General features: G+C 40.7%; 1 long non-coding RNA gene across 1 annotated transcript; it reads right to left on the reverse strand.

Annotated features, from left to right (window-relative positions):
* Positions 1–2,273: 2,273 nt before the first annotated feature.
* Positions 2,274–2,584, reverse strand: LOC120977903. Its single transcript, XR_005774002.1, has 3 exons — positions 2,566–2,584; positions 2,406–2,475; positions 2,274–2,325 (listed from the first exon to the last, which is right to left on the reverse strand). It is a non-coding gene; the product is annotated as an uncharacterized LOC120977903 (long non-coding RNA).
* Between the last annotated feature and the right edge of the window lie 11,070 nt (positions 2,585–13,654).

A 13,654-nucleotide genomic window follows, 5' to 3' on the forward strand; every position in this document is an offset into this window, starting at 1 on the left:
GTATTAAAAATGCATGATCGTTTACTAAAATGCCTAGCATTACGGGGTTATAAAGGCCTCTACATGCACAGTAAGGATAGATCCTGCATTTGTATATTTTGATATGTTAAAATAAACTGGATCCAGTATTCCAGCTAAAATGTATTATTTTTTGACAAAATATAAAATCTTACAATGCTGTGAAATTATTTCAGTAAAGATCAGTTAAAAAGACTGAACTGAAGACATACTGAATGAATTGCTCTCCATTTAGAAAGCATGGGGATTGAATTGATATTTTTTTCCCTATCATATAGCACCCTGGACCAAACTGTGTTCTGTAATAGATAAATGCAATCGTGAATGTCACGTAAATTACAGATAATCTGTACTGACTGAATTTTTATTTAATTTTTTGAACATACAGGCTGTTAAGAAAAACTGCTTATAGAGGATTCACTGCTTGGATACACGGCTATCTTAGTGTTGGCAAAAGAAGACCGATTCCATCTTGTGCTGTCTCTGTGATAAGAACTGTATTTCCCGACCCTGACCAAGATTATTGTGGATTTCTTATGTACAGGGAAGAGCCTGCAGAGTACCTAGCCATGGAATAAAGTTTTTAATTTTTCTATATTTTGGAAAATTATTCTAGTTCAACCCTTATTTTTATTAATAATTCATATATATTGAGAATAAATACACAAAACTTTAATTATAATAAAGTTAATTACAGTTTATTTGAAACAAACAATATAACAAGAGTTCTGTATTTGATAAATAAAAATATAGGCAATGAATTTTGTCCATACACAGAATATTGTTACCATTTTTTTCTTAGGTTAGCCAGGCTTACTTATCAGCAAAATCAACCCAAAACATACATATTACAAAATTTTTTACAAGGGTTCTTGATTTGCCACATCGGGAGAGTGATCAGGCAAGCAGTTTGGTTGATGGAACTGTCTGCCGGACCATTAGATATGTATGGAAACAGATGACATTTGTAACAATGATCAGGATCATGATCATTTTTAAAAATGCCTGATCAATCATACAAATTCCTTCAAAATATTGATACAATTTTTTTCTTATGTTTAGTGTAGCTTGACACTTGCAGCCGGATGGATCCAATAGGCCACAAATGTAAAAGTACCCCTACTGGGCTATTAAACTTGTAAATTTGGGTACTTTCACACTTGTGGCTTGACGGATCCTGCAGCCTGTTCACCCTGTCGGATCAGTCGTTCAGCTATTTTTCTGCTCCGTCCACATTGACTATTATGGGTATGGTGGTGGAAATCCGGCTCAGCAAGACAGTGCGGGGAAAGAGGCCACTGGACGAAAAATGTAAGACTTGCTTTAATTTTCGTCCAGCGTACTAGCCCCTGGCACTGCCATGCTGCACCACAGCTCCACCACCGTCACCATTATAGTCAATGTGGATGAAGTGGCGGTACGGTGAAATAGCGACAGGACTGGTCAGACACAGTGAACTGGCTGACGTATCCATTCTGCTGCAAGTGTGAAACAACACTTGAAAAAAAATATATATATATGTATTCCGAAAATTTTTACAAGCGTTCTTGAATTCTGATAAAATAAAACAGATAATAACGTAGCTCATTACAGAGCATAATAATTACAATATTTTTTTTCTTTTTTCTGAATTCGGTCTAAAAATATAAATTTACATAACATATATATTTTATGACAAATTTTTACAATAGTATAACAGCCAATGACTTCGCTCAATACAGATCATAATATTATTACAATGTTATTTACTCTACTTGGCTATAAAACTTCAACATTACAAAAAAAAATTTTGACATAAATTCTAGAATTGTCACAGACAATCTAAATTACAATGACTTATGTTGACACAGAGCATACAATTTTTTGTAGTGTGTTAACTTTGCTAGAAACACTGTGCTCTTTGATGAGTTATATAGATCTGTGTTCCGTCCCATCAAGGCAAGCCAGGGCATTTCCATCTTCTCCACCTGTGTAAAAAGGAAATTGTTAGTCATCAAAATTATGATCAAAACACTGCCTGTTGAAAAAAAAAGTCAAACACCAAAGCTGGAAAACATTTTCTATTTTCATGTACCTACTGTAGAGCCACACAGAAAAAAATATATCACACCGCAAGTCGGAAGCGATTATCTCCTCCACTCAGTCAATCTACCTGTATCCAAAATAGAAAGGGATATGAAAAATGAATAACACCAATTAGGAATCCGTACAGTGGGATATGTCCACGTTACTCCTTTCTTACCGCTTGCATAATCGGCTATCTCACGTCCTGGAAAGACAGTGTGGCCTTCCTCCGTTCTTCTCCACCTGTGCACAAAGGTAATTGTTAGTCATCCCAGAAGAAACACACTGAAACGCTCAAACTTTTCCTCCTTGCATCCACCTACCGTAGAGTTGGTTGGAACAATATCACGCCACGGCTGGAGAGAATTCCTTCTCAACACACAGTCAATCCACCTGTATCCAAAATAGAAAGGGATATGAAAAATGAATAACACCAATTAGGAATACGTACAGTGGGATATGTCCACGTTACTCCATTCTTACCGCTTGCATAATCGGCTATCTCACGTCCTGAAAAGACAGTGTGGCCTTCCTCCATTCTTCTCCACCTGTGCACAAAGGTAATTGTTAGTCATCCCAAAAGAAACACACTGAAACGCTCAAACTTTTCCTCCTTGCATCCACCTACCGTAGAGTTGGTTGGAACAATATCACGCCACAGCTGGAGAGAATTCTTTCTCAACACACAGTCAATCCACCTGTATCCAAAATAGAAAGGGATATGAAAAATGAATAACACCAATTAGGAATCCGTACAGTGGGATATGTCCACGTTACTCCTTTCTTACCGCTTGCATAATCGGCTATCTCACGTCCTGGAAAGACAGTGTGGCCTTCCTCCGTTCTTCTCCACCTGTGCACAAAGGTAATTGTTAGTCATCCCAAAAGAAACACACTGAAACGCTCAAACTTTTCCTCCTTGCATCCACCTACCGTAGAGTTGGTTGGAACATTCGCATGCCACGGGTGGAGACATATTCTCAAACCAGGAAAAAACTAAAAACTTAGAAACTGCAAACATTAAAATACTTAAAAAATACTTTGGCTTCTCATAAAGCAAAACCAATAACCAATCAAAAATAGTTAAGTAACGGAAAAGCAACAAACAATATTGGATGGAACTGAACAATAAAATTTTTGTTTCTCAGGATAGCTGACCAGTCAATAATTATTACTTGCCAAACCGAGACCAATGTTGACATAGAACAACTTCTTTTTTAGGCCGCTCAACATTTGCAATGTTGGGTGGAAGATCTGGTGTCCGACTATTCCATTCTGATGTGAGGTCTCCTAATGCTATTTTTAAACAGTTGGCTAAAATTTTCTCACAATGTTCTATACTCATTGCTTCATAAATATTTTTCACCGTCCAGCGTTTTTTGCCCTTTGGAAGAATTAATTTTGTTCGTTTTGTACCAATGGGAGCTGAGACAGATGTTGGAAGTTTAACTACTGCTTGTTCTCTTCCGAGATTCTTATTATGTGCTAAAATAGCAAGTTTTGTTCTAGCTTCCATGCCATCAATTCCAAAATGTATTCTTTTAGTACGAAACTTTAGTACTAAGCTGTGGAAGGCTTCAAGTGGTCCGGTGTGGCAATTTCTGATCAAGTGTGGAACATCACTCAAGAATTGTTGGTTTTGGACGATCTCCTCCAGTCTACGAAAAGCGGTACTCTCCTTTTTTAGCCATAATACTGAAGGGTTTTCCGGTAATTCATCATGGGAGCATTTTTTGTAGTGTTCTCCATTTTCCCACTCGTGCATGTCTAGTATGTGATAGAGAACAGAATTCCAACGTTCCATGAAGAAAACGTCATTGTGGTCACACGTTTTTATACTCCACCAGAAATGGTTAACTATCTTATCCATCCATGGTTTCAGTTCCTTTCCAGCTCTTCCGTTACTCGCCTTTAACAATTTTTTTTTTAAAGACTTTGCGTAATGCCAAATGTCAAACTGATGGTCTATGTCAGTGTACAACTCACGCATCAACTTTTGGATACTGACATGTCGATCAGAGACAAAGACACATACGTCAAAGCCGTTGTTAATTATTCTTTCCATAACCGTTTTGAAACCAAACTTCTCCATAGCAACTGAAGAACTGCACTGGCTTCGATGCACAACTTCAAAATCAATAATTTTTTCTGTATATAGGTCCATAACTGTATAGGTACAATATTTTGCTGAGAGGCCGGGGCTATCACATTGACCATCTCCAGCTATACACATGGGAAATTCATGCATTTCTTCATGTACTTTCCTTTTTTCTTCCTGCCAGGCAATATCAATTGCAGGGAAAACAAATTTGGCTTGATAACGGTAAAAACTTGTCTCTGAAATTGCGGTTAAACCAAAAATGTTAAAAAACTCTTTGACCTTTTGAAAATTTAGTCCACTGCACAATATTGAAGCAGCTAAAAGAACATTGCCACTCCAATAACGACCAATTTTAGGCTGGCTACTCCATAATAAAGACGAGTGCCCCCTCCTACAACTACCGCAAATTGTCAAAGCACTTCCCAGCCTTTCTTTTGAAAATGAACATACGGTTAGATTACAACCGTCAGTATACTGACATTTCACCTGCAGTAGAAGTGCATCAAGGCAACTTTCGTTAACTATAAATTTATCATCAGTCACCATGTCTTCAACTGTTGGTTCAAGGATAGAATTATCATGGTAAGTTTCCAAAACTGACTGTAATGCAATCAAATCAGATGAGCAGTGGCTTATCATCAAAGGGTCATACAAGTTATCCCTTAAATCCAGACCTTCACCTACATCAGCTTCATCATGACTGAAAATATTGCTGAACTCCTGATTTTCACCAGTTAATGGAAAAATTCCACTAACCACATCATCATCACAGTTATCAACATCTTCAGGTTGCAACAAAATTTGGTCTTTTTCAATATTAATGGGAGACAGCAGGCTAACAAAAGGAATGCTACTTTGATTTAGAATAGTTGAAGCTTTTGGCAAAGGTGTGGATTCAGTTACAATATGAGTAAGTTGTCTTAGAGGGGATTCTTGTTCCACAAGGACCACGTTTGATTCTAGATTAAAAATAATTGAATTGGTTAAATCAAAATCGGTCTGAGTCGAAGCATCACTGAATTTTAAAGTTGGAATTTCAACAGTCTCTGTTACTTGTTGATTTTCCACGCAAGAAACAAATTCAGTCTGATCGCTTGACTCTGTATTTAAAAATGATTCTGAGGACACAACTATATTGTCAAACTGTTGCCCACTCCGATTTTCAGATTGTTTTTTTGATATTCTTTTTCTTTTTTTCAAATTGTCTGGCACTTTCCTTTCTGAATCCAATAATTTTTCAAATATGGTTGGATTTGAAATTGGACGAATTAGACGTCCGCTAGCATTGACAATGAAACTGTCTTCTGTGAAATGTAAAGAACACAGTTTATATTTATTATAATTTTTCTTTTTGCAAGTAATAATGTCTTCGGCTATACAATTTAATTCCTCTCCCCCCAAAGGAATTAATATTGACAACCATTCCATTATTCTTTCCCTACTGTTGGGAAAGCAGTGCAATTTAATTTCGTGGCTGTTGTGGAGACGTCCTGCAACAAAAAAACTGTTCTTAATCCAACAAGTGGATGGCATTTTCAAAAATCCTGTTGGAAAAAAAAAAAAATATTAATAAATACATTTTGTATGGATAGCAACGGTAATGAAAAATTAAACTTACCATTTTTTTGGTAAAATATAACAAACTTTGTAACGTAGAACCGAAGAGCTAGTAGACAACTTATTCCAACATGGAATATTTTTTGGGAACACCGAAAGAATATTAATCTTCTGTCTTCGTCCATTGTTGAAGCTTTGAAGGACACTTCTGTATTCAATACTTACCAATGTTTTTTACTTACCTTAAATTTTTTTCAAATGTATAAACACAAAAACGTTTAATCGTTGAACTTGAAAACAACCCATTTGCAACATTGATTTGGGTTTTGAACTTCATAACTTCACGCAAGATGATTCTTCTTCCAGCGATGAACGTTGTAGTTTAACTTACCTGTATGGTCCGTACCCAAAAATCCTTACCACTGAAACCACTATAACAACCAAAAGTATTCAAATTATATAAAAAAAATAAAAAAAATAAGATTTTCTGTAAAATATTTTAGATTAATTTTTTTTTTTATAAGTACCTGTTTGATATGGTTTTATATTGGAAACGATCTTGGTCACACAAAGATATGCTAGATATCCTAAAATAAATGATATAATATATTTAAAAAAATACTGTTATAGGCCATCCCGATTTAGGGGTTCAATAAAATTGTGTTCTGTAAACTAAAAAAGTTTTGACACTTGAAAAAATTTCATTTAAACATTTTTATTTTGATGGTTGCAATATTATGATTACCGGGTTGTTGAGTGTGGTCACTAAAATTTAGTGTGTGAAAGCGTGGTTGATCTGATACGTATACTGTCCCACCATTATAAAATGCCTTTTTTTAATCTATTTTTTTATATGTACTAGTAAACGTAACAGTCTTCTATCCACTGTACCCCATAAAACCAGCAATAGGGTCTATTTTCATTGGGTTATTACAGTCATATGACACTTTAAGGCAGTACTTTTTCTACACAATACTTGGAATGTATTATAATTAGCATATAACTGATTGGAAAAAGATATCAAAATGAGAGTACTGTATTAGTGTAGCATATATTTCATTAAAGTGGTTATAGTCAAACATGGCTTGTTTGTATGTGGAAAAATTACTTGCAGTGTTAGAAACGGAAGCAGCTGTAACATAATAGTAGGCAAAGGGAGTATTACTGGCAGTTTTTCACAGCTTGCTGAGAAGAACCCAATGAGAGCCGGAGTACAAACAATCCACCATAAAGGTACTTTCACACTTGCGGCAGAACGGATCTGACAGGCCGTTCACCCTGTCGGATCCGTTGTTTCGCTGTGCCGACGCTCCTTCCCCATTGACTATAATGTGGAAGTGGGCAAAGCTCCGGCGCAGTACGGCAGTACACGGCGAAAGTCCGCCGGAATAAAAGTCCTGCATGTCTGACTTTTCAGTCCGGTGGACTTTCGACGTGCACTGCCGTACTGCGCCGGACCGCTGGCCACTTCCCCATTATAGTCAATGGGGACAGAGCGTCGGCACGGCGAAACAACAGATCCGACAGGGTGAACGGCCTGTCAGATCCGTGCTGCCGCAAGTGTGAAAGTAACCCAAGCCAGTTGTCCAACAAGCTCACCTTATAGTAGAAAACAATGTATTATCCTCGTTTGGTTGATCCGTGGCTGATTATGATAACACGGTTAGCCTCAGTGTCTTTTTAAAGCCAAAATGCCCAAAAAAAAAAGGTGTGGGGTCCCCCGTAAAATATCATAACCAGCCAAAGGTAAACCAACAGCTGTGAGCTGCCATTATCAGGGTGAGAAGGGCCATGGTTTTTGGCTGCTTCTCAGCCTAGTAATAACAGCCCACAGCCGTCCCAAGAGAGAAACCATCACATCAGATGGTTTCTGGCTTGACGGCAACCCGGCACTTCCCGGCGTCCCTGGGGCTTTGGATATCGGAGTAATTGATTTGGGTTTTAATGTGGGCACAGTTGTCACAATTAGCGATGAGCGAACCCGAACTGTATAGTTCGGGTTCGTACCGAATTTTGGGGTGTCCGTGACACGGACCCGAACCCGAACATTTTCGTAAAAGTCCGTGTTCGGGTTCGGTGTTCGGCGCGTTCTTGGCGCTTTTTGAAAGGCTGCAAAGCAGCCAATCAACAAGCGTCATACTACTTGCCCCAAGAGGCCATCACAGACTTGCCTACTATTGGCATGGCTGTGATTGGCCAGTGCAGCATGTGACCCAGCCTCTATATAAGCTTGGGTCACGTAGCGCTGCACGTCACTCTGCTGATTCAAGCATAGGGAGAGGTTGCAGCTGCGACGTTAGGGCGAGATTAGGCAGATTAACTCATCCAAAAGACTTTATTCTGTGATCGATCTGCAGCTGTGGATCATTGAAGTGCTATTATTGACTTGCTCACTTTTTTGAGGCTGCCCAGAGCGTTTTTAGATCACTTTTTTTCTGGGGTGATCGGCGGCCATTTTGTGACTTGTGGTGCGCCAGCACGAGCTATCACCAAGTGTATTTAACCATCGATAGTGTGGTTATTTTGTGCTATATCCTACATCAGCTGCAGGCTGAGCCTGTGTCACCGAAGTGCATTTAACCATCAACAGTCTGGTTATTTTTTGGCCATATACTACATCAGCTGCAGGCTGAGCCTGTTTCACCCAAGTGCATTTAACCATCAACAGTCTGATTATTTTTTGGCCATATACTACATCAGCTGCAGGCTGATCCTGTGTCACCCAAGTGCATTTAACCATCAACAGTGTGGTTATTTTTTGGCCATATATTACATCAGGGGCAAGTTGAGCCTGTCACCCAGCGCCTAAAAAATAGACTTGACATTTCTATTCAACCAAATCTGCACAGTTTTAGCTGGTCAAGTTATTTGTAGTGACCGTAAAAGCAGACTTTTTGTTCTGGGTTGAAAAAGCATTCCCAAATTTGCCATTCTCAAAATAACTAGTTTGTGGTATTTGAGGCCTACTTGAAATCTATCCCAAAAAGAAAATCTTACATTGAAGTTTTTGATAGTGTCATTCAGAAAAACCTAAGACACACGCTAGCGTGCTGATAGAAGTGTCATTCTGTGATTAAACCTATAACTGTCACACAGCGCAAAAAAAAACAGGTCTCACATCTCTATTCAACCAAATCTGCACAGTTTTAGCTGGTCAAGTAATTTGTAGTGACCGTCAAAGCAGACTTTTTGTTCTGGGTTGAAAAAGCATTCCCAAATTTGCCATTCTGAAAATAACTAGTTTGTGGTATTTCAGGCCTACTTGAAATCTATCCCAAAAAGAAAATCTTACATTGAAGTTATTGATAGTGTCATTCAGAAAAACCTAAGACACACGCTAGCGTGCTGATAGAAGTGTCATTCTGTGATTAAACCTATAACTGTCACACAGCGCAAAAAAAACAGGTCTCACATCTCTATTCAACCAAATCTGCACAATTTTAGCTGGTCAAGTTATTTGTAGTGACCGTCAAAGCAGACTTTTTGTTCTGGGTTGAAAAAGCATACCAAAATTTGCCATTCTGAAAATAACTAGTTTGTGGTATTTCAGGCCTACTTGAAATCTATCCCAAAAAGAAAATCTTACATTGAAGTTATTGATAGTGTCATTCAGAAAAACCTAAGACACACGCTAGTGTGCTGATAGAAGTGTCATTCTGTGATTAAACCTATAACTGTCACACAGCGCAAAAAAAAAACAGGTCTCACATCTCTATTCAACCAAATCTGCACAGTTTTAGCTGGTCAAGTTATTTGTAGTGACCGTCAAAGCAGACTTTTTGTTCTGGGTTGAAAAAGCATTCCAAAATTTGCCATTCTGAAAATAACTAGTTTGTGGTATTTCAGGCCTACTTGAAATCTATCCCAAAAAGAAAATCTTACATTGAAGTTATTGATAGTGTCATTCAGAAAAACCTAAGACACACGCTAGCGTGCTGATAGAAGTGTCATTCTGTGATTAAACCTATAACTGTCACACAGCGCAAAAAAAAACAGGTCTCACATCTCTATTCAACCAAATCTGCACAGTTTTAGCTGGTCAAGTTATTTGTAGTGACCGTCAAAGCAGACTTTTTGTTCTGGGTTGAAAAAGCATTCCAAAATTTGCAATTCTGAAAATAACTAGTTTGTGGTATTTGAGGCCTATTTGAAATCTATCCTAAAAAGAAAATCTTACATTGAAGTTATTGATAGTGTCATTCAGAAAAACCTAAGACACACGCTAGCGTGCTGATAGAAGTGTCATTCTGTGATTAAACCTATAACTGTCACACAGCGCAAAAAAAAACAGGTCTCACATCTCTATTCAACCAAATCTGCACAGTTTTAGCTGGTCAAGTTATTTGTAGTGACCGTCAAAGCAGACTTTTTGTTCTGGGTTGAAAAAGCATTCCAAAATTTGCCATTCTGAAAATAACTAGTTTGTGGTATTTGAGGCCTACTTGAAATCTATCCCAAAAAGAAAATCTTACATTGAAGTTATTGATAGTGTCATTCAGAAAAACCTAAGACACACGCTAGCGTGCTGATAGAAGTGTCATTCTGTGATTAAACCTATAACTGTCACACAGCGCAAAAAAAACCAGGTCTCACATCTCTATTCAACCAAATCTGCACAGTTTTAGCTGGTCAAGTTATTTGTAGTGACCGTAAAAGCAGACTTTTTGTTCTGGGTTGAAAAAGCATTCCCAAATTTGCCATTCTGAAAATAACTAGTTTGTGGTATTTCAGGCCTACTTAAAATCTATCCCAAAAAGAAAATCTTACATTGAAGTTATTGATAGTGTCATTCAGAAAAACCTAAGACACACGCTAGCGTGCTGATAGAAGTGTCATTCTGTGATTAAACCTATAACTGTCACACAGCGCAAAAAAAACAGGTCTCACATCTCGATTCAACCAAATCTGCACAGTTTTAGCTGGTCAAGTTATTTGTAGTGACCGTCAAAGCAGACTTTTTGTTCTGGGTTGAAAAAGCATTCCCAAATTTGCCATTCTGAAAATAACTAGTTTGTGGTATTTCAGGCCTACTTGAAATCTATCCCAAAAAGAAAATCTTACATTGAAGTAATTGATAGTGTCATTCAGAAAAACCTAAGACACACGCTAGCGTGCTGATAGAAGTGTCATTCTGTGATTAAACCTATAACTGTCACACAGCGCAAAAAAAAACAGGTCTCACATCTCTATTCAACCAAATCTGCACAGTTTTAGCTGGTCAAGATATTTGTAGTGACCGTCAAAGCAGACTTTTTGTTCTGGGTTGAAAAAGCATTCCCAAATTTGCCATTCTGAAAATAACTAGTTTGTGGTATTTCAGGCCTACTTGAAATCTATCCCAAAAAGAAAATCTTACATTGAAGTTATTGATAGTGTCATTCAGAAAAACCTAAGACACACGCTAGCGTGCTGATAGAAGTGTCATTCTGTGATTAAACCTATAACTGTCACACAGCGCAAAAAAAAACAGGTCTCACATCTCTATTCAACCAAATCTGCACAGTTTTAGCTGGTCAAGTTATTTGTAGTGACCGTCAAAGCAGACTTTTTGTTCTGGGTTGAAAAAGCATTCCCAAATTTGCCATTCTCAAAATTGTGGTGAACGGGAACAATGAGGAAAACATCTAATAAGGGACGCGGACGTGGACATGGTCGTGGTGGTGTTAGTGGACCCTCTGGTGCTGGGAGAGGACGTGGTCGTTCTGCCACAGCCACACGTCCTAGTAAACCAACTACCTCAGGTCCCAGTAGCCAGCAGAATTTACAGCGATATTTGGTGGGGCCCAATGCCGTTCTAAGGATGGTAAGGCCTGAGCAGGTACAGGCATTAGTCAATTGGGTGGCCGACAGTGGATCCAGCACGTTCACATTATCTCCCACCCAGTCTTCTGCAGAAAGCGCACAGATGGCGCATGCAAACCAAGCCCATCGGTCTGTCACATCACCCCCATGCATATCAGGGAAACTGTCTGAGCCTCAAGTTATGGTGCAGTCTCTTATGCTGTTTGAAGACTCTGCTGCCAGGGTTTCCCAAGGGCATCCACCTAGCCCTTCCCCAGGGGTGGAAGAGATAGAATGCACTAACGCACAACCACTTATTTTTCCTGATGATGAGGACATGGGAATACCACCTCAGCACGTCTCTGATGATGACGAAACACAGGTGCCAACTGCTGCGTCTTTCTGCAGTGTGTTGACTGAACAGGAGGTCAGGGATCAAGACTGGGTGGAAGACGATGCAGGGGACGATGAGGTCCTAGACCCCACATGGAATGAAGGTCGTGCCACTGACTTTCACAGTTCGGAGGAAGAGGCAGTGGTGAGACCGAGCCAACAGCGTAGCAAAAGAGGGAGCAGTGGGCAAAATCAGAACACCCGCCGCCAAGAGACTCCGCCTGCTACTGACCGCCGCCATCTGGGATCGAGCACCCCAAAGGCAGCTTCAAGGAGTTCCCTGGCATGGCACTTCTTCAAACAATGTGCTGACGACAAGACCCGAGTGGTTTGCACGCTGTGCCATCAGAGCCTGAAGCGAGGCATTAACGTTCTGAACCTTAGCACAACCTGCATGACCAGGCACCTGCATGCAAAGCATGAACTGCAGTGGAGTAAACACCTTAAAAACAAGGAAGTCACTCAGGCTCCCCCTGCTACCTCTTCTGCTGCTGCCGCCTCGGCCTCTTCTGCTGTTGCTGCCGCCGCCTCGGCCTCTTCCTCTTCCTCTGGAGGAACGTTGGCACCTGCCGCCCAGCAAACATGGGATGTACCACCAACACCACCACCTGCGTCACCAAGCATCTCAACCATGTCACACGGCAGCGTTCAGCTCTCCATCTCACAAACATTTGAGAGAAAGCGTAAATTCCCACCTAGCCACCCTCGATCCCTGGCCCTGAATGCCAGCATTTCTAAACTACTGGCCTATGAAATGCTGTCATTTAGGCTGGTGGACACACACAGCTTCAAACAGCTCATGTCCCTTGCTGTCCCACAGTATGTTGTTCCCAGCCGCCTCTACTTCTCCAAGAGAGCCGTGTCTTCCCTGCACAAACAAGTGTCCGATAAAATCAAGTGTGCACTGCGCAACGCCATCTGTGGCAAGGTCCACCTAACCACAGATACGTGGACCAGTAAGCACGGCCAGGGACGCTATATCTCCCTAACTGCACACTGGGTAAATGTAGTGGCGGCTGGGCCCCAGGCGGAGAGCGGTTTGGCGCACGTCCTTCCGCCGCCAAGGATCGCAGGGCAACATTCTTTGCCTCCTGTCTCCTCCTCCTCCTACTCAGCTTCCTCCTCCTCTTCTTCCACCTGCTCATCCAGTCAGCCACACACCTTCACCACCAACTTCAGCACAGCCCGGGGTAAACGTCAGCAGGCCATTCTGAAACTCATATGTTTGGGGGACAGGCCCCACACCGCACAGGAGTTGTGGCGGGGTATAGAACAACAGACCGACAAGTGGTTGCTGCCGGTGAGCCTCAAGCCCAGCCTGGTGGTGTGCAATAATGGGAGAAATCTCGTTGCAGCTCTGGGAATAGCCGGTTTAACGCAAATCCCTTGCCTGGCGCATGTGCTGAATTTGGTGGTGCAGAAGTTCATTCGCAACTACCCCGACATGTCAGAGCTGCTGCATAAACTGCGGGCCGTCTGTTCGCGCTTCCGGCATTCACACCCTGCCGCTGCTCGCCTGTCTGCGCTACTGCGTAACTTCGGCCTTCCCGCTCACTGCCTCATATGCGACGTGCCCACCAGGTGGAACTCCACCTTGCATATGCTGGACAGACTGTGCGAGCAGCAGCAGGCCATAGTGGAGTTTCAGCTGCAGCACGCACGGGTCAGTCGCACTGCTGATCAGACACACTTCACCACCAATGACTGGGCCTCCATGCGAGACCTGTGTGCCCTGTTGCG

This window comes from Bufo bufo, chromosome 8 (genome assembly GCF_905171765.1).
Source record: "Bufo bufo chromosome 8, aBufBuf1.1, whole genome shotgun sequence".
Classification (NCBI taxonomy): domain Eukaryota; kingdom Metazoa; phylum Chordata; class Amphibia; order Anura; family Bufonidae; genus Bufo; species Bufo bufo.